The following is a 24,647-nucleotide window of genomic DNA, read 5'->3' as shown; positions in this document are numbered from 1 at the left end:
CCACCACCGTGCTGTTCTCAGCTCCAGTCTCCTCACAGAAATCTCCCATCACTTACTTCCATGCTGCACTACACGGGGTTCTGGCCCATCACAAAGAAGACAGGGGTCTTCATCTCCAGGAGGGGGTCCTCAGCATCCTGCAAGAGAACGGGAAGCCGTGATTCAGTTGTGCTGGGATGTTCTCTGGAGTCAAACACACGAGCACAAGCAATATCTACGTGAGACCTCTGGGAGGAGCTGCAAAACCCTGTCACACCAGAAAACCTGTGACAGATGCAACACCTCAGCCTGATGGACACACCTCCTCCAAATAAAAACATCCCAGACGCGCCTTGAAAATCTTCCAGTTACCTCCAGATTCTATGAAGCAGCTGCAAGAGAGAAAAAATGAAATGCAACTATTTAAATCGCCCCCAGCCCTTTCAGTCCCTACCCCTCTCAGGCAACCAGCTGTTAGAAGAGGGAATCAGTTGCTCAGGCAAGCAGCTGCAGTGACATTCTCCATCACTGAAACCTGGCTAAAAAGAAGCAAGAGTCAGCATCCCAACAGTCCAACACATCACTGCCGTGAAGGACGCTTTGCCAGGTTCAGAAACATCTGGTATATTTAGATGTTCATTGGTTGAACAGAAGGGATTGAGGAAAAAAAAAACAACACGGGAAATCAAACTCCTTATGACCCAGGGACCAAATAGGACCCCTCGGTGTCCCAGGTCCCAAATTTTCTCCTCAGAAACCACCCCAGACCCCCCTCACAGACCCCTACAGTCCCTTAGCATGCAAAGCCCCTCACTTCCACCACAGAACCAGCCCCACAGGCCCCCTTACAGACTCCTACAAACCAACACAACCCCCCCACTAACCAAAACCCCCAACTGCTACTCAGAAGCAATCCCATGACATTTTCCAGAGTCTCTCTGCCCCCTCATAGATGTTGCCCTTGGCTTTGTTGAACCTCATTAGGACACCACACGTGACCACCTCCAGCCAGACACAGGTCCACTGAGCACAGCCCCTCTGGCTGCCACTGTCCAACCAATTCCTGATCTGCCCCCTAAGCCACTCTTCAAACACAAACCAACCCAGACCACTGCCAAAATTCTGTGCTGCAGTGGTACAGAGCTGGGGCAATGTGGGACTCCTCTGAACCTGACGGACCGCAAAAGTGTTGGACTATCAAAGCTTTGGGATGGGAAATGTTTGGGGGGGTGGGAATTCTTGGGGTGGGAAATGAAACGAAAGCTGTTTGAGGGAGGGTGGGAGGGGGGAGCAGGGCAGTGAGTGATTGACTGGGGGGAAACTGATTAGAGGGTGGAAATTTTAGGGGGTGGGATCAGAGACAATTGTTGAGGTAGGAAATGGTTGGGAATATTGTCATTATTTACTGTTTAGTATGTTAATTTGTTAAATGTGTGGTGCTCACTGGGATACATCTCTGCCTGCAGTCATTCCTGCAGCACCAAGACCACCCAGACCCCCATGCCCACCTGCGGGGATGCTGGAGTGGTTGCAGTGAGCCAAGAGCTGCAGCTCCTCCAGACTGAATATCTCCAGCCAAGCTGTGGACAGAGGGCAGACCCTAAAAGGTGATTCCCATAGGCAGAGTGATGCTGGGTACTTGGGACAATCCCCGGGCCTACAAGGCGGGGAGACACCAGTGTCTAAAAGTCCTAAAAGTCCTATAAAGTCACCAGGAGGAGGATGGGACACGAGGAACAAGGCATCAAGCTAGGGATCAGTTCTAGGGATGGCAGCGGTTCCCAGTTCAGTCAATAGCCATTTCAGCACTGACCACAATGGGATAAGGAACTGGGTCACTGCAGTTAAATTCTTTTTTCCTTTTTGAAGGTTGGGCTGCAATTTATTTAACGAGGAGAATCAGAGAAAGAAGCAGAGGAGGCAGGAAAGCAGCCAAAGAATCAGAGCAAGCTGGAAAGGGACGAGGAAAGCAGAGATGCTCTTATCTAACTACATGTCTACAACAGGAACTGCAAACGCGAGCAGAAAGAAAGGCTCCAGGAAACTGACGGGGGTGTAAGATGGGAAGCAGTTTGTTTTCCCCAACCAAAATCAAATCCCGTGCATTTAGTACAAATGTTTTCAGAGTATCTTGTAGAAAAGGAGCAATAAGCAGAGAGGAAGGCAAGCAGTAAAACGCTGCGGGTAGTGAAACGACCACACAAAAGGAGACCTCCTCCCTCATCCCGTCACAACACATTGCAGGGAAATGTCCTAGCAAGGCAGAGACAACCAGAGCCACTCCTTTTCCCCAGCAACAACAAAGACGCACCATGGGGAGGTGTAACCCCAGGCTGATTGGTTCCAAACCTGAACCACATCAAGCTGATGGCTTGTTTTAACTGTAAAGAATGCCCATTCTGCAACTACATGGTAGGGCCGGCCCGTGCAGATGAGGCTACGTATGGCCATTCAGAAGGCATCTGAAAGATGACCAGAGCTCCGTGCGCAACCACTGTAACTTACCAGCTTGCATACTGCTGTGGCAAGCACATCCCATTTTGGAGAGTTTGCTTAGTACGTGGTGTCTGAAGCCCAAGATGTGCCAGAACACCACTTGCCAGGTCTGCTCCTCCCAGGAACCAGCACTACATGCAGCAGGGTGCACGGGAACACAAGGATGACGTTCAGCAGCACGGTCCTAATGTTAGTGAGGGAAAGATGAGGCATAGCTATGTCTGTGCTGCTCCAGTCCAGCTCTGCCTGCCACTCAGCAGCACTCTGAGAATCTCTCACTCTTAGAAAGACCACACCACTTCTTACCAGACGATTTTATTGTAAATGCTTCTGTATGTTATTGCATTCCTGCACATTGCTGTTCTGGGGAACCCACACATCAAGGCAATGCCTGGGCACCTGCAGACCTCTAAATGCAACCAGGCGTACAAGAAACCTGTAAGCAATTACAGTAAGTCAAGACACAGACTGCTTGCGCTGAAAATGTATTCAATAGCAGGACAGTGTGGGAGGCAGACTGTGGTTTTGCAGCGTAGGCAACGTTTTCTGTATGTAGTGAAAACAACACTTTCTGTAGGTAGTGCTGCCAGCATTTTCTGTACGTAGTTTTGGCCTTGACTGAACTTCTAACCCTCCTTGTTGAAGGCAGCATCCTCCACACATTGTGTAAGTGAGGTGTTGGGTAAGTTATGGGAGTCGTTTTTCTTCCACTAGTTTGGGGAGTTCTGACATAGGTAGAGTTGCGTTACCGAGATAAGACAAGTATGCAGGGAGGAGGGAGAGCCTAGGACAGGACAGAGCAAACGTGCTCAATGGTGGAAATACTGCTCCCCATCTCCATGAGAGGGTCCCGACAAAGAAAACAACAGGATGGTAACTGCCTTATATGGAATGTATCACGGCAGCAGCGTCAGGGAGACTGGGAGCCTGAGACGCTCAAGCAATGAGCGAGCGCCAGGAGAGCATTACCTGCGCCGGGTTTAAGGTACAGAACGGGAAGGGACTGTGCTGAGCGGAGAGCAATTTCTCCCTTGCCAACAGGGGGTGTGCTCCATTATTGCAATAACCAATAAACTTTGCTGCTAGCACTAAGATCCTTGCCTGACCTGAAATGTCTGACTGTGAGTGCTTCTTTACACCGGGGAAAAACACTAAGCAAGAGCACTAAGCAAGAGCACTAAGCGATACCACTCTGTGTATAAGAGGTGGTACTTGGAGCTGTGTGAATTCCTTGGAGAGGCCAAACAGTGTGGAGGCTCTTCTTCTCACAGCTGTGCAGTGCAGGAATGAAGTGTGTTTCTCAGCTTGTACACCTGACAGCATTTTGTTTGCTCGGGCAGCTTTACTCTGAGCAATGTAGAGCTGTCAGGCAGGCTTGGGTTCATTTACCACCATCTCAGCAGGAACAAGATTAGAAGTACGTTCTGTAAGTACACTGCCATTGAAAAAACAGTTTGTCTTGACTGTAAGAATGGTATATGTGAGGGATACAGCACCCCCCCCAAGTGATGACATTGCCCTCGCAGCCCCCGGAGCTTTGTCTGAAAAGAAGTGAAAAAACCACAAAGCAGTGCAAAGCAACGGAGAAGTAAGCATAAAAGAAAGAACCAATATGAAATAGCAACAGGAAAAGAAAGAAAAACCAACTGGAAAGAAGAAAGAAAACTCTTTGGAAGGAAGAAAATAATGCCTGCGGGCTTCTATCCCCTCCCCTGAAACTTCCTACGTCCCAAGAGCTTCTGCCCAGTGGGACCAAGTGCAGGACAGCAGGATTTTGCTTGACGGGGGGCAAGGCCAAACAAGGCAGCAGGCTGTGGCTCCAGGCCCACCAGAGCATCCTCTGTGATGTCACAGGTGCCATCACCTGCGCTCCTGGAACCTCTGTGCTGTCACATTCAGTTGCCATGACGATGACGGGCCACCCACAAGGACAGCTGGCACCTGCTTACAGGCACCTCATCTGTGTGTCTGAGAGCAGGCCTGGCAGCAGAGCAGCTTGGCTTCAAGCCATCTGGATTATGGTTAAGTGCTACTATTTAGTGTTACTGTTCATAGTCGAGGGTTGCCCTTTTCCATTAGGGTTTAAGATTACTGTTTTAGAGAAGGTTTAAAGTGGTAACGTGACAGATTTGATTTACCAGTGTTAAAGTTGTCATGACCCATGAGTGTTAAGGGATAAGGTAAATGCTTTAGGATGAGGTTAAAGGTTACTGTTAGAGGCGAGTGTTTAGGGTAAAGAGTTAACAAATTAGGTTAGGATGTAGGGCTTCTCTTTTGATCTAACCTAACGGTTAGCATATCGAAGTAGAGTTCAGAATTCATATTCGGGGAAATGGTTGAGGGCAAAGCTTAGTATATAGGACTAAGGGCGGCCCATTTTTGATTAGGGATAAGGCTATCTCTGCTGCGCTCAAAGGCCTAATGGCTATACATTTTTAGGGACAAGGGTTAACCCTTTGACTCAGGGAAAAGAACAGCAGGCTATAAATTAGGCTAAGCGTTACGAGATAAAATTCAGAGATTAAGAGAAATGAAAAAAAGAAAGAAAAAAACCACAAACTGGCACTAGAGGCACACGGGCAGGAGACACACAGGAGGAAAACCACTAAGGAAATCCACTAAGCAAAACCACTAAGCAAAACCACTAAGCAAATCCACTAAGCAAATCCACTAAGCAAATCCACTAAGCAAATCCACTAAGCAAATCCACTAAGCAAATCCACTAAGCAAATCCACTAAGCAAAAACCACTAGCAAAAACCACTAGCAAAAACCACTAGCAAAAACCACTAGCAAAAACCACTAGCAAAACCATTATTTATTAAAAGATTTATTAAAAGACAGAAAGAAAAAAACAGACAGGCAGGAGACACACACACTGGCAGGAGACACACACACTGGCAGGAGACACACACACTGGCAGGAGACACACACACAGGCAGGAGACACACACACAGGCAGGAGACACACACACAGGCAGGAGGCACACACACAGGCAGGAGGCACACACACAGGCAGAGGACACACACACAGGCAGGAGGCACACACACAGGCAGGAGGCACACACACAGGCAGGAGACACACACACAGGCATAGGACACACACACAGGCATAGGACACACACACAGGCATAGGACACACACACAGGCATAGGACACACACACAGGCATAGGACACACACACAGGCATAGGACACACACACAGGCATAGGACACACACACAGGCATAGGACACACACACAGGCATAGGACACACACACAGGCATAGGACACACACACAGGCATAGGACACACACACAGGCATAGGACACACACACAGGCATAGGACACACACACAGGCATAGGACACACACACAGGCATAGGACACACACACAGGCATAGGACACACACACAGGCATAGGACACACACACAGGCTTAGGACACACACACAGGCTTAGGACACACACACAGGCATAGGACACACACACAGGCATAGGACACACACACAGGCATAGGACACACACACAGGCATAGGACACACACACAGGCATTGGACACACGCAGTGAATCAATATCAAAAACCCTCATGATAAACCCTCATTAAAAACCCTCATGAAAACCCTCATTAAAAACTCTAAAGAAAAACCCTAAAGAAAAACCCTCATGATAAACCCTCATTAAAAACCCTAAAAACCCTCATGATAAACCCTCATTAAAAACCCTAAAGAAAAACCCTCATGATAAACCCTCATGAAAACCCTAAAGAAAAACCCTCATTAAAAACCCTAAAGAAAAACCTTCATGAAAACCCTAAAAAAAAAACCCTAAAGAAAAACCATCATGAAAACCCTCATGAAAACCCTAAAGAAAAACCCTCATGAAAACCCTCATGAAAACCCTAAAGAAAAACCCTCATGATAAACCCTCATTAAAAACTCTAAAGAAAAACCCTAAAGAAAAACCCTAAAGAAAAACCCTAAAGAAAAACCCTCATTAAAAACCCTAAAGAAAAACCCTCATGATAAACCCTCATTAAAAACCCTAAAGAAAAACCCTCATGATAAACCCTCATTAAAAACCCTAAAAAAAAACCCTCATTAAAAACCCTAAAGAAAAACCCTAATGAAAACCCTAAAGAAAAACCCTAATGAAAACCCTAAAGAAAAACCCTAATGAAAACCCTAAAGAAAAACCCTAATGAAAACCCTAAAGAAAAACCCTAATGAAAACCCTAAAGAAAAACCCTAATGAAAACCCTAAAGAAAACCCTAAAGAAAACCCTAATGAAAACCCTAATGAAAACCCTAATGAAAACCCTAATGAAAAATTCTAATGAAAAAAAAAAAAAACCCTAATGAAAATCCCTAAGCAAAAAAACAGAGTTGAAAAAAGACTAAGCAGAGACACTAAGCAGAGACACTAAGCAGAGACACTAAGCAGAGACACTAAGCAGAGACACTAAGCAGAGACACTAAGCAGAGACACTAAGCAGAGACACTAAGCAGAGACACTAAGCAGAGACACTAAGCAGAGACACTAAGCAGAGACACTAAGCAGAGACACTAAGCAGAGACACTAAGCAGAGACACTAAGCAGAGACACTAAGCAGAGACACTAAGCAGAGACACTAAGCAGAGACACTAAGCAGAGACACTAAGCAGAGACACTAAGCAGAGACACTAAGCAGAGACACTAAGCAGAGACACTAAGCAGAGACACTAAGCAGAGACACTAAGCAGAGACACTAAGCAGAGACACTAAGCAGAGACACTAAGCAGAGACACTAAGCAGTGACACTAAGCAGAGACACTAAGCAGAGACACTAAGCAGAGACACTAAGCAGAGACACTAAGCAGAGACACTAAGCAGAGACAAGAAGGAAAAGTAGGAAGGAAAAGCACTAGCGAAGTGTAGTATCAGAAATGATATAGGAAAAGAATATAGCGATGACAACAGAGTCTCTATGACCCCAAAAGCACAGCATCCATGCCTGGGAGGAGGAATGGGTAGCTACAGGGCATGCTGCTAACTCAAACAGAAATGCAACATCATGTTGACCAGCCCAGATTGGGTCTGTGGATGATAATTACAACCAAACATCTCTTGGGAGGAATGCAAAGCCTCTGCAGTAATGCCAAGGAGGAGGAAAGGGTAGCTACCAGGCATGGATTTCAGTAGCCATTAGAGTAAACGGATTACTATTAACACACAGAATGAAATAACACACTGGCAACACACACAGTCACAAAGGCAGCAGACACAGACTGGCAGCAGACATGCAGTGGCAGGAGACACGCACTGGCAGGAGACACGCACTGGCAGGAGACACGCACTGGCAGGAGACACGCACTGGCAAGGCACACATGCATGGAATCAAAGAAAGACGACATAAAAATGACTAAGGAAAAATCACTAAGCAAAAACCCTAAGCTAAAACCCTAAGCAAAAACCCTAAATAATAACTCTAAATAAAAACCCAAAATAAAACCCCTTAATAGAAAACCTAAATACAAACCCTAAGCAAAAACCCTAAGCAAATACCCTAAGCAAAAAACCCTAAGCAAAAACCATAAGGAAAACCATAAGCAAATACCATAAGGAATAGTAGGAAGGAAAAGCACTAGGGAAATTTAATATCAAAACCGATACAGGAAAAGAATTCAGCGATGACAACAGAGTCTCTAGGACCCCAAAAGCACAGCATCCATGCCTGGGAGGAGGAATGGGTAGCTACAGGGCATGCTGCTAACTCAAACAGAAATGCAACATCACGGTGCCCAGCCCAGATTGGGTCTGTGGATGACAATTACAACAAAACATCTCTTGGGAGGAATGCAAAGCATCTGCAGTAATGCCAAGGAGGAGGAAAGGGTAGCTACCAGGCATGGATTTCAGTAGCCATGAGAGTAAATGGATTACTATTAAAACACAGAATGAAATAACACACTGGCAACACACACAGTCACAATGGCAGCATACACAGACTGGCAGCAGACACGCACTGGCAGCAGACACACACTGGCAGCAGACACGCACTGGCAGCAGACATGCACTGGCAGCAGACACGCACTGGCAGGAGACACGCACTGGCAGGAGACACGCACTGGCAAGGCACACATGCATGGAATCAAAGAAAGACGACATAAAAATGACTAAGGAAAAATCACTAAGCAAAAACAATAAGCTAAAACCCTAAGAAAAAACCCTAAGCAAAAACACTAAGAAAAAACTCTAAATAAAAACCCAAAATAAAACCCCTAAAAAGAAAACCTAAATACAAACGCTAAGCAAAAACCCTAAGCAAAAACCCTAAGCAAAATCCCTAAGCAAAATCCCTAAGCAAAATCCCTAAGCAAAAACCCTAAGCAAAAACCCTAAGCAAAAACCCTAAGCAAAAAACCATAAAGAAAAACCATAAAGAAAAACCATAAGCAAATACCATAAGGAATAGTAGGAAGGAAAATCACTAGGGAAATTTAATATCAAAAACGATACAGGAAAAGAATTCAGCGATGACAACAGAGTCTCTAGGACCCCAAAAGCACAGCATCCATGCCTGGGAGGAGGAATGGGTAGCTACAGGGCATGCTGCTAACTCAAACAGAAATGCATCATCACGGTGCCCAGCCCAGATTGGGTCTGTGGATGACAATTACAACAAGACATCTCTTGGGAGGAATGCAAAGCATCTGCAGTAATGCCAAGGAGGAGGAAAGGGTAGCTACCAGGCATGGATTTCAGTAGCCATTAGAGTAAATGGATTACTATTAAAACACAGAATGAAATAACACGCTGGCAGGAGACACACACTGGCAGCAGACACACACTGGCAGGAGACACACGCATGGAATCAAAGAAAACCATTATAAAAAACCGTAAGCAAAAACCCTAAGCAAAAACATTGAGCAAAAACCCTAAGCAAAAACACTATGGAAAATGCCTGGGAGGAGGAAAGTGTAGCTACAGGGCATGCTGCTACCTCCACCACAGATGCTACATCAGGGTCAATAGCCAAGAATGGGTCTGCTGGATTTCAGCAGCCATTAGGGGAAATAATAATGAAGCAAAGGACAGAAAGTAATAATACACAGGCTATGGACGCACTCGGTTGCAAACAAAGAAGAACAACATTAACAAATCTGAAAGAAAATGCAACAATTCATCGTAACACAGAACAAGCTGTGGTAGGTAAGGGTTTAGTTTGTTAGTCAATTCGAAACTCAATGTTGCTTTCTCAGATGTCCTGGAATGGAAACAGTGTTGTAAAATGTAAATTGTGTTGCAAACGATGGAAACTAAGTAGCTGCAGGCATTGCAAACTACACATTGCCAGGATACTTAAGCTGCTAGAAAATAACCAAAGAATAATGGAAAAGACTGCTGACTTTCACCCTCACAACCATCATGAGAAAAGAAAGCGCATCTCCCGCAACAACCTGCACATCCGCTAGAATGACTGGAATTCATTCAGGAGATAAGAGTTGTATAAATGCAGAACTGATCCTTTGCTCAAATTGTGACCTTGGCGGAGTGTAGACTCCCCCTGGCGCCCAGCTCTGTTTTGCTCACTTGACCACCTAGCTTAATTGAATAAAGCCATCCCTTTATGTATCGCACTAGACTTTGCCTGGTTTTGTCACAATTAGAATAAATAGTAAGGAAAAGCAACAAAGAAATCAATTATCAAGCCATACAGCAGAAACAACAGCGTAAAAAAGCAAAGGAAAAGACTGCATCTGCAGTCATGCCAAGAAGGAGGTAAGGGTAGCGACCATGCACAGACCTAGCCAGCCACCAGAGGAAAGAATATAAGTAAAAAACCACTAAAGAAAACTACTAATGAAGAACAGCACGGAAGAGCAGCACGGAAGAGCACTAACAAGAGACATGAAGGAAAAAAAATGAAGGAGAAAAAGAGCACTAAGAAAAAGCACTAAAGTGGAAATGCACCAAAAGGGGAAAAGCTCTCAAGGGGAAAAGCTCTCAAGGAGAAAAGCTCTCAAGGGGAAAAGCTCTCAAGGGGAAAAGCTCTCAAGGGGAAAAGCTCTCAAGGGGAAAAGCTCTCAAGGGGAAAAGCTCTCAAGGGGAAAAGCTCTCAAGGGAAAACGCACCCAAGGGGAAATGCACCCAAGGGGAAACGCAGCACGGAAATGCACAGATGAAAAGAATGCAGAGATGACAACTGAGTCTGGAGGACCCCAAAAGCTCAGCATCCATGCCTGGCAGGAGGAAAGGGTAGCTACAGGGCACGCTGCTAAGCCCACCAGAGATGCTACATCAGGGTCAGCAGCCCAAAATGGGTCTGCGGATGACAATTAGAACAAAACATCTCTCTGGAGGAAGGCAGAGCACCTGCACTCATGCCAAGGAGGAGGTCAGGGTAGCTACCGGGCATCAATCTAGCCTGCCATCAGAGGAAAAGCTGCAAGACCACCACAAGGGAACAGGCAGCCTTGCTCAGGAGGCGTGGACCCACCTGGAAAATGAGAATAAGACAGCAAATGCATCAAGCAGAGCAGGAAAGCCAAAACAGGAGGCTGGAGTTTAAGAAGTCAGAAACGAATACACAAAACAGAACAATCGAGGGTGAGAGAACATCAGGTAAGTGAAGGGAAAGTAAGAGGAAAGGCACAGGCTAGGGGACAAGGAAGGAAGGGACAAGGAAGGTAAAGCTAGGCAAGGAAGAGTGAAAAGGAAAGGAGAAACACAAAACAAAGAGAAAATACATTGTCTCAAAAGGAAAAGAATGCTCTCAGTAAGGGAGAATGCAAAGAAAGGAACAGGAAAGACAAAGAACCGACAAAAATGAAACAAAGACCATGGAAGGCAAAGCAAAAGGGGCACTACAGAAAAGCTAAGGGGGGAAATAACAAACAAACAGGGAAAAGAAAGCAAAGCAAAACAAGGTCTAGAAATGCAAGAGTAAAGCAAATCACCTGAATACAATATCACGGCAAAGCAAAGAGTCTGAATCAGATAAAAATGCTCCCCAATGATGAGCTCTGGAAAGAAAGAATGAAAGAAAGAACATTCAGAAAGAAAGAACTGCTGGACTCTTTCCAAGAGATTCCTGTACTTTTTGTTCTGAGGAGCCCACAACTGGACACAGTACTCCAGATGAGGCCTTACCAGGGCAAAGTAGAGCGGGAGGATCACCTCCCTTGACCTGCTGGCCATGCTTTTTCTAATGCACCATGGAATGCCATTGGCCTTTTTGGCCATGAGGGTACACTGATGGCATGGCCAACCTGTTGTCCACTAGGACACCCAGGTCCCTCTCTGCAGAGCTCCCCTCCAGCAGGTCATCCCCCAACCTGTACTAGTGTATGCAATTATTCCTCCCTAGGTGCAAGACTCTACACTTGCTTTTGTTGACCCTCATCCAGTTTCTTACTGCCCAGCTCTCCAGCCTGGCCAGGTCTCGCTGAATGGCAGCACAGCCTTCAGGCGTGTCAGCCAATCCTCCCAACTTCGTATCATCAGCAAACTTGCTGAGGGCGGCCACTGTCCCCTCGTCAAGGTCATCGATGAAGACGTTGAACAAGACCGGACCCAGCACCGACCCCTGGAGGACACTGCTAGTTACAGGTCTCCAACCGGACTCTGCACTGCCAACAACGACCCTCTGTGTGCTGACAGTCAGCCAGTTCTCAACCCACCTCACTGTCCACTCATCTATTCCACACTCCCTCAGCTTTGTTATAAGGATGTCATGGGGGACACTATCAAATGCCTTGCTGAAATCATGGTAGGCTACATCCACCGCCCTATCCAAAACTATCTGGAAGGTTCTTAGTTCTTCACCACCGTTTCCTTCCCCGCGCTTGAAAACTACAAGCAGCTAGAACAATGTTCTCTGAAGATATCCAGGAGAGAAGAGTCCCGGTACATCAGTATCAAGCCCAGCTCACGGGAGCCCAATGCCCACTGTTTCCTGGCTGACAACCACCCAGCCCCCCTCCTAGTCATCAACACCAGTATCATTTTAAAGTCAATGAACCTAGCCTGTAAAAGCACATGTAGCCTCCTTCATTGGTTTGGGGGACTGAGTTTGAGAACACATCTTTAGGCAAACACTCACATCAAGCTCCATATGTCTGAATGCGCAGCCCCTCCTCATGCAGTGACCGCCCTTCCACAGCTGCAGATGGTTTCATTCCCCGCAGCAACTTCACAGCGGCAGAAGGGACAGACGCTTCCTGTAACCAGAAGGAAACAACAAAGATAAATAAAGCAGCACAGCCCCACGTCCAAGGCTCTGTAAACTCCATGTATTCCAGTGACAGGAAGGCATCTGCAACATCAGCCTTCACCCTGGCATCAGGGTCCCTTGTTGGCCTATCACAGCGGCGCTGGTACAGGATTCATTGTGTTACGCCCTGTTACCAAAGGCACGATACCTGTGAGTGGGTAACACAGTATCTCGCTACCACAGAACTTGCAAGGAGCGACACAAAGTTTGATCTCAGCACTCATCACACAGAAGTTACTTTGGCAGCCTTGGGAGGAGAATGGAGGAATCTCTTGCTATGCAGGGAGCAAGGACTTGGTGTATTTCTAGCATCAAGTTACACGTGGTCAAATCGGGTGATGTTCCCAGCCTGCATCTTCATCCTTCCTTAAGGCCTTGACTGAAAGCTTGCTGGCACTGCGTCAGCTGATTCTGGCTCGCATTCCCTCCGGATCAGCTTCAGATACATCAGGGCTTGGACACGTGTTACTGATGAGTGCAGCAACATTGGGATCTGGCCCCAGTGATCTTCTGGACACCAGCTTTTCATTACACGTGAAACGTACTACACTGCAAGATATTAATAAGGAGAGAGAACAATACTCAGTCGATGACAAAAAGAGAAGCGTGTGTCCCAACGCTACAACTGTTAGAGAAAACACTCACCGTGACTCCTTTAGTACAGAAAAGCTGGAACGAGGCTTCTTAGCTACTTGATCTGGCTGCTCAAAGCTATTTAAAACAAAACAACACAAAACAACCAAACATGCTTCTCTTTGCATCGGTTTTAAAGGTTTTCTGATTTAAAGTGTGTTGAAGCAGGCTGTATTCAGAGAGAAAAAGTAACAACTTCTACTCCGCACATCATTTTTGCCCTTAATCCAGTGGCTGGATTTTCACTGAGAAAGGAGGCATTTCTGATGGAGATTACAATGAAGGCACCGTCCTTCATAGGACCTGGAGGATGAAAGAAAGGTTCAGAAACCCATTCTGGAATTCAGGCGCTAATTACTGGGAATACTCAAGCACAGTCTTGTCTTTCCTAACATTTTGTTCTGATTTTACTAATATGCTAGGCTCACCTGTAGGCTTTGTTTTGTTGCTTTTTTTTTTTCCCTCCTGTACAATGAAGAGGTGTCACTTACTGAAATGGCACTGATTACTTTTTGGAGGACAGCGTTCTTGTTTCTCTCTAACAACAAGGGTATTTTTGCTAATTGCTCATCAGAATTTCCACAGGCACAGTGAATTAAGTGTGCCCTCTGAACACAGGTAGCCACTATCATCAGAAACTGATGCTGAAAATCACTGGCTTAATTGTTGCTTAGCTCAGAACTGTACTGCCTTTCAGAAAACAGTGATTGAACACTACTACTACTCTGTACTTCACTGTAGGTTGTTAAGCAACCCCCCCTGCCCCACAAGTGCTCTTTCCCTTCCTTACAGTTATCTCCACCTAAGCAGAATCCAAAACACGTGCCCTTGATGCCATCCAACTTCCCCCGAGTGCTTTTGCAGTTTTACAGAAAAGAAAAAAAAAGAAAAAAGAATAAGAAAGAGGATTTTCCTCTTGCCCCACTGATAAACAAAGAAGTCAAACATGGGTAGCTTGGCCATGAATGCCTCCAGGGATGGGACACCCATAACCTCTCCAGCCTGCCCATGTCCCTCTGGATGGCTTCCCTTCCCTCCAATGTATCAACTGCGCTGCTCAGTTTGTATCGTCTGCAAACCTGCTGAGGGCGCACTCGATGCCATCATCTGTGTCACTGATGTTGAAGAGCATCAGTCCCAAGACCAAACTCTGAGGGACACCACTTGTGATCAGCCTCCACCCTGACACAGAACCATCGATCACAACCCTTTGGCTGTGTCCAGCCAGCCAATTCCTAATCCACTGAACAGTCACAAAATCCACACCTCCCCAGTCTAGAGAGAAGGATGTGGTGAGGGACCATGTCAAAGGCTCTGCAGAAGTCCAGGTAGATGACATCCATCGCCCTTCCCCCAACGACACAAGCCATCACTCCATCATACAAGGCCACCAAATTGATCAGGCAAGATCTGCCCTTGGTCAAACTATGCTGGCTCTCTTGGGTCTCTGTCTTGTGTGTGCCTTAACATCACTTCTAGGAGGACCTGCTCCATGATTTTCCCAGGCACAAAGCTGAGGCTCGCCAGCCTGAAGTTGCCCGGCTCCTCCTTTCTACCTTGCTTAAAAATTCCCAGGATCGTGCTGTGATTCATCCATATGCAGACATTCTGGAAGACAAGCAACTGTGCCTAGCCAAAAGTGGAACAGAATGTCTGCCTACTGAGGGCTTCTTCTGCAAAAACTATTGTAAACATTTCTCATTTTCCCAAGTATCAATTCAGCTTCCCACTTCTTTTTCTAAAGCTTTTCAAAAGAGACAAGCAATGCAGGCAAGGCAGGGATGTAGCCCTCTATGTTAGGAAAGAATGTGAATGTATGGAAATCAGCGATGGCAATGATAGGGGTGAGAGCTTACGGGTCAAAATAAAAGCAAAGGCCAGTAAAACTGACATTACCACAGGAGCGTGCTACAGGCCACCCAACTGCATGAAGATGCAGACAAGACACTTTATAGGTGGTTGGATGAGGTCTCAAGGTCTCTCCCCCTTGTTCTTGTGGGGGATTTCCACGTCCCACACATCTGCTGGATTCCTAATGCAGCAGATAGGGAAGAGTCCCGGAGGTCCCAAGAGTGTGTGGGAGAGAACTTCCTGACACAGATGGTGAAGGAGCCAACAAGGGGAAGCAAACTCCTGCTGTTTGTTAACAGAAAAGGTCTTGTAAGAGATGGAAAGGTTGGAGGCCGTCTGGCATATAGTGATGGTGAGATGCCAGATTTCTCAGTCCTCGATAAACCACAGAGGGGAGTCAGCAGAACTGCTACTTCGGACTTCCAGAGGGCAAACTTTAACCTTTCTAGTACCATGGCTGAGAGGGTTCCTCGGGAGGTAGCTTTGGAGGGCGTGGGAACCCAGGAAGGCTAGCAATACTTTAAGCAAGTAATTTAAAAGGAGCAGGAGCTGACCATCCCCAAGACATAGAAGACAACAGGCAAGGAGGCTGGACTGGCTGAACGGAAACCTCTGACTGGAACTCAAGAGCAAAAGGAAATGTACGGTCTCTGCAAGAGTGGGCAAGCTACTTACGATGATAACAGGTATGTAGCAAGGCTGTGCAGGGACAACATTGGGAAAGCCAAAGCCCAGCTAGAACCGAACTTGGCCACTAAGGTAAACAACAATAGATATTTCTATTAATACAACAACAGCAAGAGGAGGGCTAGGGAGAATCCATTCCTCATTGGACACCAAGAGCAACTTGGTGACTAAGGATCAGGATAAGGCTGAGCTACTTAATGCCTTCTTTGCCTCAGTCTTTAATAGCAAGATTTGTTACTCCCTGGGAATAAAATCCCCTGTGCTGCTAGGTAGGGACGAGGAACCCAGCAGGCCCTGCCCTATCAGTCTCACCTCAGCGACAGCAAAGGTTATGGAATGGATCATCTCGGGAGCCATCGTGGACCAATTAAAGACCAACCAGGGGATCAGGTCCAGTCAGCATGGGTTTATGAATGGTAATTCCATTCTATGACAAGGTGACCCACTTAGCAGATGAGGATAAGGCTGTTAATGTGGTAAAGCCTCTGACGCTGTACCCCACAACATCTTCATGGAGAAGCTGGCTGCCCACAGTTTAGATGGGCGTATGCTGCACTGGGTGAAACACTGGCTGGAAAACGGGGCCAACGAGTTGCAGTCAATGGAGTTAAATCCAGTTGGCAGCCAGTCACTCCAATGTCCCCCTGCGCTCAGTACTGGGGATGCTTCCATTCAACACCTTTATTAACAATCTTGACGAGGAGATGGAGCACACCCTCAGTAAGTTTGCAGACAACACCAAGTTCAGAAGGATGGTCGAGCTGCCAGATGGGAGAGAGGTGCTACACAGGGACCCGGATAGACTGGATCAATGGGCCAGGACAAACTGGATGAGTTTCAATAGGGACAAGTGCTGGGTCCTGCATTTTGGTCACAACAAACCCAAGCAACCCTGCAGGCTTGGGGAGGAGAGGCTGGAAAGCTGCCTGATGGAAAGGGACCTTGGTGTACTGATGGACAGTCAGCTGGATATGAGCCAGCAGCACGCCCAGGTGGCCAAGAAGGCCAACGGCACCGTAGCTTGGGTCAGGAATGGAGTGGGGAGCAGGACTAGGGAAGTCATCCTGCCCCTGCACTTGACCCTGGCGAGGCCTCACCTCAAGTACTGTGTTCAGTTTTGGGCACCCCAATTCACAAAGGACGTCAAGGTGCAGAAGCAGGTTTAAAGAAGGGCAGCAAAGCTGGGGAAAGGACTGGAGAATATGTTCTGCAGGGAGCGACTGAAGGAACTGGGGCTGTTCAGCTTGGGAAAAAGGAGGCTGAGGGGAGACCTTATTGCTCTCTCCAGATACCTGAAAGGTGCTTACAGCAAGAGCGGGGCTGGTCTCTTCTCACTGGTGACAGGATGAGGAGTAATGGCTTTGAGCTGCGCCAGGGGAAGTTTAGGTTGGATATCATGAAAAAACTTCTTGACAGAAGGGCTTGCTAAGCACTGGAATAGGCTCCCCAGGGAGGTGGTTGAGTCACCATCCCTGAATGTGTGTAAAAATCATTCTGATGCGGTGCTCAGTGACAAAACTGAGTGGAGGGCTGTTAGAGTTAGGCTAGTCTGGTTAGGTTGTGGTTGGACTTGATGATCCTTAATGCCTTCTCCAAGCTGAGCAATTCTATGATTCTATGAGATTTAACACCACAGTTCTTGTGGGAGCTGTGATGGAACTTGCAGTGTCTCTGGCTTCCCCACAATCACTTTCTCCAGGAGGATTCTTAGGTCCTGGAACTTCTCGAAAGCCAAGGACACACCTCTGTCCAGTTTCCGTACCAGCTCCTGCAGTGACATCTCTGACAGCTTTCTCCTCTAAGGAAGAACCAAGCAGGTGGTTGAGTCACCGTCCCTGAATGTGTTTAAGAACCATTTGAATGTGGTGCTCAGGGACGTGATTGGGCAGCAGGTTGCCGGGTTTAGGGTAAGTTTGGTTAGGTTACGGTTGGACTTGACCACCTAAAGGTGGTCTTATCCAACCTGAGCAATTCTATGACGCTATGATCCCTATTGAAGTTGACCTTCTGCGGTTTCTAAAATCACTCTGCCTTCAGCAAAATGTTACTCTCTGCATCCTCCTGCCTTCCAAGGAGAAGTACAGAAGCCTGTCCGCCAACCAGTAGTCTTTGCTGGGCTGGTTGCTGAAATTACCCACCAACTATGAAGAGCCAACAATACAAAGAGAAGTACATCAGCTGAAGTAGTCATGCTTTAGAATACCAGATGCTACTAAGATCTAAACTACCAGAGCTCCCAGGGGCAGCCTTTCTCAAGCTATACTATCATCTACTGCAGCTAGCACTTACGCTCTGCGTTCCAATGCCTACTTCTTCAGCCGATAACAAAGACTCATTGTATCAGCAGTACAATATCCTCAAGCTTTTGACAGGTTTGAACTGGTTATGAGAAGCATCCAGAAGCTCAGAGGCTTACCCAAAGCTAATCTGGATATTTCTTAAGCACAAAGCTCCACACAGAGGCACAGAAACCCAGTGACTCAGGACTTCTACCACCACTTGGCTCGCCTCTCTCAGCGCTGCTCCCTCACCAAACATCCAGGACTGGTTTTTACCACGTCCCTGCCAAAGAGAACACAAGATACTCAAGCACACCTTTCTCCCTATGAAAAACATGGCTCGTGGGCCATATAAACTCTGCAAAGCTATACACACGTGTTTAAGTTCTACAGGAAACAGAGAAACTTAAAACATATGCCTGAGGCCCCTGTTTAGCAGTAACTGTTTGCTGAATTTGGGCTCAGAATAGGATTCCAACTTGTCACATCCAAAGCCTTAATGTCCCGACCTAGCGGCATCTACTTCATCAAACACAAGGTCTCAGTAATATACACCACACACCAGCCATGCTCATAAGGACAGGTAACTCTTCTGTGACAGCTTCATCCAAACCTTACTGGATTAGCCTTGCTATCACCTGCAGCTCGTTCTAGTCACTGTTTTGAGGGGTCAGAGCCTGAACTCTGCTAAAAGGCCACATACCATCATGAGATCAGGTACACCTGAGGCAACCACACCACTAAGGCTCCTTTGCTAAACTTCAGCGGTCCCCAGTGATTGCTAAGAAATAAAATAAAATCCACAGTTCCAAACACAAACACTTTTCTCAGTATCCCAACACCTCTGCCTTGTCCATCACTGGCCAGCAGGACTAAAGTCAAAGCAGTGCAAACCACAATCCCAGAGAAGTAGCTGGAAGCTCTGTTTCATCTTCTCACAAGCTTAGCAGATCAGAGCTCAGTGAATGCAGGCTAAGCACAAGTTGCTCACAGAGAACAGGGGCTCTGCTATCACCAGCACCTGCTACACATCAAGAAGGAATGTGTGCTGCAGCATTCATTCTCCTTGACACAACTACGAGTTCCTCACAACTGTCAGCACTGGAAGGAAAGCAGGCTGAAGAGAAACACAGCTGAATCCGTACAGGACAGAAAAGCCGGGAGGACAAAGGACAGGGACTGATCTTGAACTAAACACATTAGAGAACAACAGCCCTGCGAGGAATATTGGGCAAGTCTGAAATGGTGATTAATACAGAAGATTCCAGAGTGTTCCTCATTTTTTTCTGTTTTTCATTTGTTTGTTTTTTTGTTTAAAAAAAAAAAAAAAAAGAAAAAGACAACACAAAGAAATCAGGATGGATATAATTTGAAAACTCTTTTCAAGTGGCCTGGCATCTAGGGGCAAACTGAAGACTGCACAGAACACCAACAGAAAAGGAGAGAACTAACAGCCTAGGGGGGTGCCACAGAGAAGCTGGGAAGCGACCAAGGCTCTGCTCAGATAACAACTGCTGTGTGAGGTAGAAAGCTGATGGTGATACCTTCTGCCAATGAGGAGCACAGCTGGGAGGAGAAGGATGAGGAAGGATGCCATCTGCAGCACAGGCACACACACCAGCGGTACAGCCTAGCTCAGAGCTCCAACGCCAAAGTAATTATAAGGTTTTACTTAACAGCTCTGTACGGGACGATTCAACTACTTCAAGCTTCAGCAAGCTGCTAGTGACTGATAAACCAAGACTTCTCAGCGACCTCAAAAGCTGGCAGCCTTTCAAAAAATAAACCGATTGTATGCTTTTTGAGATGGTTTGTTCAATCTACAGAAATTAATCCAGCAGGCAGTCAAACAGTCAAATTCTGTGCTGCCAGCAGAGCCTTTTCATGAGCACTAGGAACATCCCCGGCTACAGCACTACCACAGCATTGGCAGAAAACACAGTCACCTAAGAGAATATAAAAAAAAAGAAGCACCTCACCCTACCCTTATTTAACTCCTCTCCCACATTAAGAACTGAAACTATGAGTTCAAATGCCATAAAAAAAATTGGGGGAAAAATCATCTGGTAATTCCAAGGCAAACCACCATGATCATAGAACCACAGATTATCCCAAGTTGTAAGGGAACCACGAGGATCATCAAGTCCAACCCGATGCTCCAGGAAGGGCCACCCAAACACAAACAGCCTTTACGCTGCAGCAGCTCAGGGCCAGGCCCACAGCCCCAGGGAGCCTGTTCCATGACCACTGGTATCAGATGCAGCAAGCACAGGGAGCAGGCAGGAAGGCACAGCAAAGCAGCAAGCCAAGCCCAATCTCTCAGAGGGGGCCTGCTTACAGGATGCCTAGACATTGCCCTCCCAAAAAAACTCCACCATTTTCACAGCCAAAACAGAAACTACCTTTGCACTTCTCACGACTCTTCCCTGCGCTCCCAACTAAATGGTATCATGACATCATCTACCACACTGCAACTGCTCAGAATAATCAAAATTATATCATTCATGACATAAGAAACTTACTTTTGACTAGTGGCAACGACATTCCATTCCCATCCTGTCCCTCTGTGTTATGAATACTGCAATTGGCCTTCTGACAGCCTCCTGGATGAATCCACCAACAGCAAGGAAGCATCCTGCACTTACTCTGAAGAGAGAAGGAAAGCAAGGTTCATGGAAACAGGCACACAAGGCTTGCACCCAGACAGGGTTCTCCAGATCATGCCACAGATAGGACTACCAGAGTGCCAGAACATAATTTACCACTAAAAGAAACATCTGGGAGCACATTCACAACTTCAGCACAAGCTGTAATGGCTCAGCATATTTAGCTTTCCTGTCATTACAGCTGGAAAACAAGATACTCCTAAACATCAGTCAGCAAGCACTCGGATCAGCCTGTCCTCTGGTTTTTACAATGACAGACATCATTACAGCCACCTCTGACACATTACCAGGAGATGCTTCCATTTATTAGCCTGGACTTGCTTCCTTCCATCAGCAGCTGCTCCTAAACTGACCTCGATTCATACAGTGATATCATCGACTTGTAGCATGAGCTGACCTGCAAGACAGAGAAGAGAAAGCAGGATGGCCACAAACACTGACACAGCACGTTCTAATATTCTTGAACAACCACAAAAGAGACAAAACAGGAGATAAGAGCATCTGCAGCAACACCCCAGTTGATAAAGAAATGCAAATCCAGCCTGGCCTCAGCAGCCCTTATATATTTCTTACACATTTGATTAAGCCGACTGCATTTTGAACCAGGAGTGTTCACAGTCTCTTGGAAATTAACATGACACAGCAAAAACCAAAATAAAAACAAAGAAACAAAAAAAAACAACAAAACAAACAAACAAAAAAGCAATACAAGGACCAATAAAGAAAAAAAGCAAGCCAAAGACCAAGGTATCAAAGATTAAAAAACAAACAAACAAAGAAAAAAAAAAAAAAGAAAAAAAGAAAATGCATAGCACCTGTAACAACAAAAATACTGGCAGAATGGGAATATATTAGAAAGGCAAGGAAAGAATGGCTCACCCACCTCTGAGATTGGAAGTGCACAGAACAAACTGCACAGAGGAGAAATCATCAGAAAAAAATCCCACCCAGGGGCAGTCAGCCCTCAGAAATGCTCTGTAGGAGAGGTGCAGCCAGGCTCCACCCCTTCCAGTCACTCAGCTGAGAACTCAACAGTTCTCATACAGCAAATCAGAAGAAAAATAGCAAAGCATAGATGAAAAACACAGCAACAACAAATGAACCTCAAAGGATTCTAGAAAATAACACAGAATTAAGTAAATAAATAAATAAACCCACACACAAAAATGAAAATGAAAATTAAAAAAAAAAAATGCAAAGACAATGAAAAACTAAAAGACAAACAAAAGAAAAAAAGCACAGCACAGCAAAGAACAGATGACAAAAAACAACAAGGAAAACACACCTCCCTGAAAAGAAATGGCACCTGAGCATTTCACCAGAGAGGCTCCTTCCCTTCTGTCTTCCTGCAAAGACACAAGGATAAAAGCCTCAGTTCCTCTGAGCAACAATTGGAAACAAGTCCACAAAATTATTCATTCAAAGGCACTTCCAGGAGATGTATAACAGAATCCTTCCCAGTTACACAAGCTTACACTGTGGCCTTAGGAGAAACAAGCTCCCTTTCTGGTCCCGGTTCCTAAGGGCTCCTTTTCATCACCTGTTGGACACAGCAAGAGGACTTTTCTTGCACAAATATATGCCCTGCACACCCTTCTCCATCCCAAAACAAAGTCCAACCTAGAGTTGCAGAGCAGACACTAGATGCTGACCAGAGCAGTAAATGAACAGAAGAGGGGAGAAGCAGATACAGGTAAAACAACTAAAGGAGAGAAAGAAATCAGAACTGAAGAAAGGATACAGGTAAGAAAGAAGGACAGAAGAATGGAAAGTGCTGTAGAGGATAGGACTGGACTTCAGCAGAAGAGGAGCAGATGCAAAGCTACACCAAGGTGTGCCTTCTCCCTCTGTCCCTGTCCACCACTAGCAACATCCCCCACTGACAGGGATGCTGCTGCCCCAGCAGCTGATGGGGTTGTGGCCTGGGGCTGTTCCCTGCCACTTCTTTTCTTCAGGTGTCTGCACACGAGGAACAGCTGTTCCCCATGCCCTGCATGCTGGTAATTAGTGTGGGTAATTACTGGGTGGGAATTGTGGGAAGGAAATCCAGGGGTGGGATAGTGAGGGGAGGAGGAATGGGAGGGACCTAGGACATTCTTCAGGGGTGGGAAATTGTTTTGTTGGGGTTGTGGAGATCTGCCATGACTGTTAGGATAAGGAGTTGGAAATATTAAGAGATGGGCGCGTGCAATGGGAGTGTTTCGCCTCTGTCCTTGATTACAGCTTTGACACCAGGCAGTAGCTTACCAAAGCCATGCAGTTGAGTTTAGAGCCGGGGGTGAGCTCCAAGAGGGCACTCCTATGAGCTCCACACGGGGTTACTTAAATATGATGGGGGTGCCCCTGCAGGCGCCCAGGAACTGTTTCCAAGGTGCTCCCATGTGGAAGGGAGAGAAGAGTGTTGGGAAGGAATCCCCGGTTTTAATTGCATCCTGTGTCATTCTGACTGGAAGGATGTTTAATGGGAGTTGCTCTGTCCTGCGTTTGCTTGCAGATGTGACTAGAGGAGGTGATCCAGGTTCCCCTCTAGGTTCTGGGACCGAAAGTCTGGCAGATCGCATGGGTATGTCATGGCTTTGTAATTCCTTAGAGAGCTTTCACTGCCCATTTCCATGCCATTTCATGGCACGATCCCCTGTATGCTCCGCTATTCAGTGACGCTGTAGTGTATGACTGAATCTTTTCATGGGTCTTTGGTTGCAGAAGTGCCCCCAGGGAAAGCCTTGCCCGATCCTCGCTTTCCTCCTGCACTGGAGCCCAGCTGGTATCTCAGCAGTGAGTACTTTTGTCTTTACTGCCTCCACTGACTCACCACTGCTCTTCAAAAGCTCATGTACATGATATTTAACTTCACGCATTCTGTTTAGGTCTGGAAAGAGTAAAGGACGAATCTGAATGAGGAAAATACTCCCAGGGCTCGTCCCGTCTCATACAAAAATTGTTGAAGGAAATGAAGAAGGCAGAGCGTGGTGGGTATACTTCAGTCTGCTTACCGTGAGTCGTGGGAAGCTGAGGTCTGATGTACATGGGTGGATAAGCTCTGGCCTACAGAGCAGGAAGGGGTCAGAGCCGTGCTGCGGTGGTGTTCCATGTAACGCCTTGCAGGTGCTGTCAAGCACCAGAGCTGGTCTGCTGCCACTTCTGCATCCGGCCAAGACCCAGAGACAGGTGCTCCCCCAGCATGACCGTTACTTGTCAGAGCGGCTTTGTGCAGACATGGGCACCCAGATGGCAGCAACTGGCGAGTGCTGTGCTTCTGTCTGTACAAAGCCCTCTGTGCAGCTGAGCAAGTTCAAGGCAGGAGGAGCATCCCGAGCAGGGGTGGCTGCCTTTGTTGTTGCTGGAAAGAATGTGAAGAAGGCACTTCTGTTGGAGCTTGAATTTCAGCCTGCAGATGCCTGTCTGTAGTGGGTGGAACGTGATGGGTGGTGATGCCCACAGCACAGTGTGTGAGGGCCTTGCGTAGGAGCTGATTCCTCAGGAGGTGTGAGAGGGTTGGCACCCTCCAATTCCTGGGAGGGACCAAATGCCCTTGGGCAACAGAGGGGGGTGTAGTGGCTTTGGGGGGCTGGGACCAGCAGACTTTGCCTGAGCTCAGGATTGGTGTACCTTGGTTCCTGATGAGAACACATCACGTCCAATCCTGCTGTCCTGCTTTCTTTCTAAAGGAATGGAACAGCCAACCGAGCAGGATGCACTGCAGGAAGGCAGCCATCTCACTCTGCCCAGCTCGGACAGTGTAACAGAGGCAGCGCCAACTATTAGCATGCCAGGTAATTTCTGCCCCGTGACCATCCAGTGTCACTAACCAGAGTCACTGTGTGC

The 24,647-nt window shown here is 46.7% G+C and overlaps 1 long non-coding RNA gene across 2 annotated transcripts; it reads right to left on the bottom strand.

The window, feature by feature from the left end:
- Window positions 1-22,541, bottom strand: LOC140248979 (uncharacterized). 2 transcript variants are annotated; one of them, XR_011902920.1, is made up of 9 exons: window positions 22,298-22,541; window positions 22,108-22,168; window positions 21,110-21,219; window positions 20,679-20,802; window positions 13,352-13,417; window positions 12,855-13,255; window positions 12,536-12,653; window positions 11,391-11,456; window positions 61-137 (listed from the first exon to the last, which is right to left on the bottom strand). It is a non-coding gene; the product is annotated as an uncharacterized lncRNA (long non-coding RNA). The 2 variants fall into 2 exon arrangements; XR_011902921.1 differs by lacking the exons at window positions 11,391-11,456; window positions 22,108-22,168; window positions 22,298-22,541 and adding an exon at window positions 21,706-21,826 and having other exon boundaries at window positions 1-137.
- Between the last annotated feature and the right edge of the window lie 2,106 nt (window positions 22,542-24,647).

This window comes from Excalfactoria chinensis, chromosome 2, assembly GCF_039878825.1.
Source record: "Excalfactoria chinensis isolate bCotChi1 chromosome 2, bCotChi1.hap2, whole genome shotgun sequence".
Taxonomy (NCBI): Eukaryota; Metazoa; Chordata; class Aves; order Galliformes; family Phasianidae; genus Excalfactoria; species Excalfactoria chinensis.
This window is presented reverse-complemented; position numbering and strand designations above follow the sequence as displayed.